The sequence below is a fragment of the Colossoma macropomum genome, unplaced genomic scaffold (genome assembly GCF_904425465.1).
Source record: "Colossoma macropomum unplaced genomic scaffold, Colossoma_macropomum, whole genome shotgun sequence".
In the NCBI taxonomy this organism is placed as follows: domain Eukaryota; kingdom Metazoa; phylum Chordata; class Actinopteri; order Characiformes; family Serrasalmidae; genus Colossoma; species Colossoma macropomum.
In genome coordinates, this window is record NW_023494803.1 from 15713986 (window position 1) to 15722075 (window position 8090).

The following is an 8090-nucleotide window of genomic DNA, read 5'->3' on the forward strand; positions in this document are numbered from 1 at the left end:
TTATTAGAAGAGAATGGCTTTACATTTTGTGTGCAAGGACTCACAGACTGGTATAAGGTGGAGAAATATGAAATGATTAAAAAAACTTTGTATCTATTGAGCATTTATTTTAATATTGTTTCAGATTAAAATCTGCTTTGTATTATATGTATAATATTGTAATTCAGTGATTAATGGGGCAAAAGCAAATGATCAGTCCTACTCTAGTGGAAGTTTTGTCATCATTAAAGGAAATAGTGATTTCTAAAGCAGAAAAATATACATATTAATAATATTAAAAAAAATCTTGAATATGCAGGTTTCTGTTTATTTTTTTCCCCCTTTTCTCTTGTACAAAATTCATCCAGATGTATTTTGATATTAGATTTATGTTTCAGAAGACTCAAATTTGAGTTAACATGCTTAATAGTACAAATTCACGAAAATGCAGTGTTGTCTGACAGCAGAATTATAATGTATGAAGCTCAGGACGTCAGGCAGACTACAACAAAAAAAAGTCTCACAAGCTACGAGTTAATATTTAGCATACAAGCAGCAGTGATATTCTGCTAATAATACCAAGCCACACCCACTAAACAACTGCAATGTAGGTTTGAAGCTGATCAGTAGGACATTACCATGTGACCCTATTTAATATTTTAATGAACTTTTTTTTTGTATCAATCATTGTTAACGCAACGTTCAGTGAATCGACACTAACTGGGAAAGTTGAGGATGCTACAGTGCTCATTTTATGTCATTAACATTTTGCAGTTCACGTTTTGTTCATTAAAAAAAGGAACATAGACATTTGGATTTGTGCTTTGATTGTTACAGATTGTGGTGTGTAATTCATTAGCTGCATTTTATGCCTGAAATTACAATGAAAGGGATACTGGTTTTAGAAGCCACATGTTTTTATTATTTTCATGAGCATGATTAATTGGGAAAACAATTACTACCCTCTGGAGTAAAATATGGCTATACAGACCACAAGAGGCCATATCAGAGTTCTGCAGAAAGCAAAAAAAAATTCCCCTGACCCCTAGTTGATCCGCTCAAACATGTTTGGACATTTTTATGAAAAAAAAAAATTAACAAAATTACCAACAAAATTTAGCCCAGCCTTAAAGATCCTGTTTTTAAGATGTGCTTTTTTCCATCATTATTATTATTACAGATAATGTGTCACAGTATCAGAAACCATATGAACAGGTCTTTTTAAGATTGCTTAACAAAGCAATATGAGGCCTTTTGCTGGCATGTGGGGGTGGTAGGAGGGAGGGGCGAAACATATGAATGGTTCATGGTTGTTTTTAAACGCTGGTACATGAAATAAGCCACCACACTTAAATTGTGTGATGGATCATGCACAGTATGACCAAGCGCACAAACTAACAAGGCCTGTTTACTTTCAGATTGACTTGACCAAAACTATGCACTGCCCATACTTTCCTGGTGCGAGTTAGTGCTTCAGTACTAACCTTGCAAGCATAATCAAGCTGGCCAGCTAGTTTGTCTGTCCATCTTTGACTAGAATATAGTAACTGGACCCTATCAGCCTGCTGTTTTCAGTAGGCAGTAGCTAATGTCAATGTAGTCATTGCTGATTTGGCTTTTTGTGCAGTGGATGCTGCACAAACATTCACAAACATTCCTTTTATGCATAATATTCCCAGCTTATTCATAATAAAGTAGTAAATCCTGAGAATCTTTCTTTGTATAGTACATTTATAAATGTAATGCAGCTCAAAGTGCTTTACAGGAGACTTTAAAGCAGAAAGACTGATAGAAATATGAACACACACATGGACAACAGGAAATGTTTGAAAAATACTTGTATTATCTAAAAATAAAATAAATGAATTATTGAATTATAGTATATAACTATTCAAAAAGTACAAACCAAACAATGTATAACGTGAATGACAAAGATAGCTGCTGTGAAAGATTGTACTGTGGTCACCTGTCTTAGTAAAACGTTTTTGGTGCATTAATGCAATATATACAGTCCAGTGCAAAAGTCAAAGACCACCATGGGCACCAGCTTGAGTTAAACATGAGGGGGATTTGAAATTTACATCCTAATCTGATGACAGTTTAATTTGGGGGAAGGATGATTGAATACATGTAAATGATTATTAATTAATTTCGTTTTTGTTGTCTTTAGTGATAAAGTAGATAATGTGATCGTTTTGCTGTGCTGTCATCTCATAATGTTATGAGCAGATCACATACCAAGAAAATAGTAAGTGGTCTCAGTGTTAATTGATAATACTGGAGCAGCAGCGAAGACGACAGCGACGCGGGAAACACACACACACACGTCTTCTAAGCCGCTTATCCTTCTGGGTCGGGGGGGGGGCGGGGCTGGAGCTTATCCCAGCAGTCATTGGGTGGAAGGCAGGATACACCCTGGACAGATCACCAGTCCATCGCAGGGCAGAAGCGAGAAACACTGCGCTTTAAACTTGAAGCCGAATGCTCTTTTATTAAGCAGGGACGTCACTTCGAGCCATACAACTCTCTCTTATCGTAGACACTTATCCCACCTAGTTAACTATCCAGCACAGTATAGCACACTCAACACTGCTGCACGTGTTAAGCTAACAACGTATCTACAATAGATGAGAGCAAGGCATCTGGGTACTTTGCCCTTGCGTAATGATCCCGCCCCTTTTTGGATGAAAGCAGCTTCTGATTTAACTGGCGGTAAATACAAATTACGAGGACTTTTAATTGCATAATTGACAATTTAATTGCATAAAATAAGAATAACCTACCCATTTATAGCTATTAGGAGCCCAAAATCTGCGGCCAGTCAAGCAAACAATTATGTCGTTGTATAGGAAAAATGAAAGAAATAGAAGTTGAAGTCCTTTCAGTCTGCTTCCATCAAAGTGGATGAACGACCCTACCCAGTGGCCGGAGGTGTCGGTTCGATTCCTTATAGTTTTATTATCAGGGCATTAATGCAGCATTTAGTCGCCCTTTCAATTTGGATTATGATGATATCATGGCACAGTCGCTTCAGGGAACAGGCAGGTGAAGCTGTTTTACTTGGTGCCTATCAACAAACCAGGGGGAAAGCCATTGTGGCGCAGCCAGTGCCAGCAAGCTAGCTGTTAGTTAACTTTACCGTTCAGAATCAAAGTCAGAATCTGTTTTGTTACAGGCTAACATTAAACTGGGATTTGTATTGCAATCATTATTAATGAAAATGTTTGTAATTTAAATCATTCCCTTTGCGTGGTAAGAGCGACGTCTTGTATTTCGTTTCTGTGCTCCTGTTAACACCTCAGGGATTTCACACCAACAGCATGCAGGTAGCCTAAGAATTAATGAAAATGAAACAGAGCATCCAACACAACTTTAAAAATGATCCCATTAGGAAACCATCAAATGCATCTAGTATCGGTCCCAGCACACCTGTTAAACCACTATAATCCTTTACAATGTGATCAGGAAAACAGAATACCTTTAGTGACTACTGGAAATCACCAGGAACCAACAGAAACTTTTAATTGTTTCAATATTTTTTTCAGCAGGGCTATCACCCAGTAACAAGTCAGAATGCTGTCAACGGTAAACAAATGTACCTGTTTTTTTAATGATTTTTTTGAGCAGAGTGGCTGATTGACGTCTGTAGAACTTCTTGCTGCTCTACTTAGCACGAATGTAGTTTGTGTGGATGGGCAGCGCGGGCAATCCGTAGCGTCTCTCACGCCTGCAGTGTGAAACAACGACAACAAACCGTTCACTAATAAACCTACCAGGATCCTCTATCACTCATGAATGCTCTTGTTGTCCTTGTAGAACAGTCTTTTAATAATTAAGAGTTTTTAGTGTTGCCTTACAGGGATCCGTTTTGCGATATTGCGTGAACGTACGTCTCATTCACGGTCAGCTACACCACCAAAGGAGCCGCGCTGTTCTGCTAAGTCTTTTGCTCTCTATGAGCCTGTGAGACCTCGGGTTGCCAGATTCCAACACTATAATCAAAATACATTCATAAGGCGATTTGTTTTGAAACTTCTTTCCACGGCCACAGTACCTACATTAACAAAGTAAGTCCAATCAAAACTCTACTATATATAATCCGCCCCCCGCCCTGCACTTTTAAACCAGCCGGATTTGTCAGAAAAATGCGAATCTGGCAACTCTGCCTGACGGGAGAAGACCCCAAGAGTGAAACACGCGCCATGTGGAAAGCAGCACAATATTTTCTGGTTTCCGTAGTGTCGCTGCAGCTTACAGTCTCTACTGTTAAATCCCTACTTTTCTCGGGCTTTGCACTGGGATTCTTCAGTTTTGGGGAGGCCAGCGACCCAATAGTTTTTCCAGTTTTGGAAATTCTTTTTTTCATTAATTTCATTTGTTAGTTAGTTTGTCCGCTTAAAGCGAATAAAAGCCTTACCTTTCCGACAGAGCAGACTCCTCAACACCACCTTTACATATAGAGCCCGTTTTAGTTCTCCCTCCTCCTGCTACTGTGTTTAGGGCTTGAATGGCCTAGCAGGCTGGGAGTGCTGGACAGAGGGGTGTCAATCAAGCATGCTCATTAGAATATCAGGTGACGCCCAGACAGTCCTCAGATGAGGCTGGTCGGCAAGTTCAGATGGTTTTGAGTATCTTTACAGCACTAGCAGTTTAGGTGTTATTCTACCATTTTAAACATTTTACCTTGAGTTCTCCAGATGTAAGCTATCAATGTTTGTTAGCTACAATATCCTCTTAGCTCTGGTGCGCATCTTAAGAAAACGTCAGACGCAAAGCATGTCTTGACTGATCGACTACATTTGAGGTAAGAGTGCAGTTCTGCACTTTTGATTTAAATTTGAATTTTACATTTTGTCTCCTTTTTTCCAGGGGCGAGAATGATTTTAAAAGGCATTCTAAAGTTAGCATGGCCATCCTTAGGACTGACCTTACAATGACTTCAGTGTAGACTAGTTAACCAGACAAAGCATAGTTCAGGAAAAAACCTACCTTGTATCTACACTCTTTGTTCATTTATCAGGTCCATTTACTATATAGGTGCAGTTTATAGTTGTACAATTACAGACTGCAGTCCATCTGTTTCTGTACATACGTTTTTAGCTTTTGTTGTTCTTTAGTGGTCAGGACCACTACAGAGCAGGTATTAATTTGGGTTAGTTACATGATTTTCAAGCATATATATATATATATATATATATATATATATATATATATATATATATATATACACACACATGTGTACATGTATACGCGTGTGTGTGTATAAATGAAGAAGGACCACAGTTCACTTCAGCGCAACAGAATGGTCCTTATTCATAATGAAGTACTTTGAGTTCCTCCTAGTTAATGCTACACAAATCAGTTACATACTTTAGTTTCAAATCTATGCTAGTCTTACCTCCTAACAGCAAAAGATTTTTTAATTTTTATAATCAATATACATATCAACATTTGATTTCTATAGTTCTCTGTGTTCAGTATCTTGCAATAGATGCTGCAGCTGACCAGCTGCCCTATCCATGCATCTATGGTGAAAATTACATCAGTCAAAATATTGAAGGCTTTAACTAGTCTTATACAAAGTTGTCTGTGAAAATGAGCGAAAAAGGCTAATCCATGCTAGGAATAATAACAGCATCCTTGGGGTGCTCCTCAGAGGTACTGTGACCTTGAAAAGAACAGGAGGAAAGGGCAGTAAGTATGATACAGAATATCAGCTGGATATCTTTTGTAACTGCATATACCATAAAATTATGTTTTTCAAATCACCAGCATTTGTCTTCTCTTTCTTAAATCTCATGCCAGGGACCTTGGTTTACACAGTAGTCTCACTCTACATTTCAAAGTCTTAGTATTAAGATGTACTCTCATCAGGCACTTTATTAGGTACATACAGCCAGGTTAAAGACATTAAAACTCTAAATTTCATGTTGCCTTACTTCCCTTTTTTAATCAATTAAGGTATGTACTTTATGTCCATAAGAGGTCATTTTAAAATAATAGCACAATAATAACATAACATAATTAATAAAAATAATAACACTTCACTAGTATTTGATGTGATTGTCTTTTAATTGCTTCACTTGAACCAAAAGTTTGGAGTAGCCTTCCACAAGTGCTTTAGTATTTATAGATAATCTTCCTTCTTCATGATGTCATCCATTTTCTAAAGTGCACCAGTCCAAAACCTCACCCTTTTTCCTTCTTACAAAGCACTGAGCAAATGGCCAACACTCATCAAATGGCCAATGCTTTGGCCAATATAGCCAAACAGTTCATTTTTTCTTACACCTGACCAAAGAACAGAGAACTGAAATACTAGATCTTTCTCCTGCAAACTGCAGTCCGTTTTTTTTTTCCGATCTTGGAGTGGGGGCTTCTTCCTTACTTCCATGACATGGTCCCTGATATCTCCAACTCTTTTACCAGTTCCCATGTTGTTTGTTATCTTGTGTTCACTTAAACCTTTCTGTCCAAAGTGAGGTCAAGGCCTGGGAGCTCAATTATTCCCTGTTTTCTGAATGATGCAGTGTCTGTGTGGTTCCAAGATTTTTATATTCGCATACAATTGTTTGTATTAGACGGTTGTGGTACCTTCAGTTTTTCTGGAATTCACTCTTAACGGAGTATGGACTTGTGGAGGTTCACATTTTTTATTGAGGTCTTGGCTGAGTTGCTTAAAGTTTTGTTATTGTTTTAAAGTTAGGCCTTTAAATACAGCCACTAAGTACAGGTGCATTCCCAGTTAACTCCTAATTATGACAGACCGCCTATCAGAAGCTTTTAAAACTTATTACATCATTTTTTGTAATCTTTCAGACTGTTTAAATAGACAGTTTAATTAGTAAACTTGGTATGTAAACCTTTGACTCAATTGAATTCTAATACAGTTGAATTCAAGCTGAAATGAATCTATTGTTATTGTTTCATTAGTGACTTACAATTGATAGAAGAAATGTATGACAACATGAAATGTGTGGATTTGTGGAAAGATTGAGTTTGAATGTCTTTCATGTAAGTGTATGTAAACTTTTGCCCTCAACCATATAAGTGATCTGTGTAGTTCTACAAGTAGTACAGAGTCCTTCTGTTTATCTGCATAATTTGTTAGCCCTCTTTACCCTGTTCATCAGTGCTCAGGCCAACCCAGCGCATGTATTATTTGGGAAGTGGATTATACTTAGCACTGCATTGACACTGACATTGTCATGGCATGTTAATGTGTGTGTGTGTGTGTGTGTGTGTGTGCGCGCTGCACAGAGTGGATCACACACAACAATGTTCTGAGGTTTTCAAACAACTCCATGTCAATGCTGGACTGAGAATAGTCCACCAACCAAAAATATCCAGCCAACATCATCCTGTGCCCAGAAATTGACCACTGATGAAAGACACTGTACAAACTGAACAGAGTAGTAGTCTCTGACTTTACATCTAGAGAGGACCAACAAGGTAGGTGGACAGTAAGTGGACACAGTGTTCAAAAACTCAGGAAGCACTGCTGTGTCTTATCCACTCGTACCAGCACAACACACACTAATAGTGTTACTGCAGTGGTAAGAATGATTCACCACCCAATTGATAACCGCTCTGTGATGGTCCTGTGGGGGTCCTAACCTCTGAAGAACAGGGTAAAAGGAGGCTAACAAAGTGTACAGAGAAACATGAACTACAATCTTTAACTGTAAAACGGTTATTTTTGGTACTTGGCTTGGCAGGTGTGGCTGTTGGACTGAAGGCTGTGCTGTCTCTGTAAGATACAAGAATTTGCATGTTGTTCACGTGATTGGTTCCTTTGCAACTCTTTGAGTTCATTTTTATTGTTTTACTGTTATCATTTATATTGTTTATATATAATTCACTGATTGTTCCACTTTATTTAAGCTATTCATTAATCTGCGGGATTTTTTGTGTGCTTCATCCCACTCCCGCCTGCAGCGGGCTGGCTATCCGCCACACACAACACAAAAAATTACCCCCGCGCCACAAGACATTGCGGTGGGTCCAGCGGGTCCAGCAGGAATCCTGTGGGAGTGCAGACCTCTATAATCCCGAATGACCTGTGAACCTATACATAGAGGTGGGCGATATAACTACATTTTATCGTTATC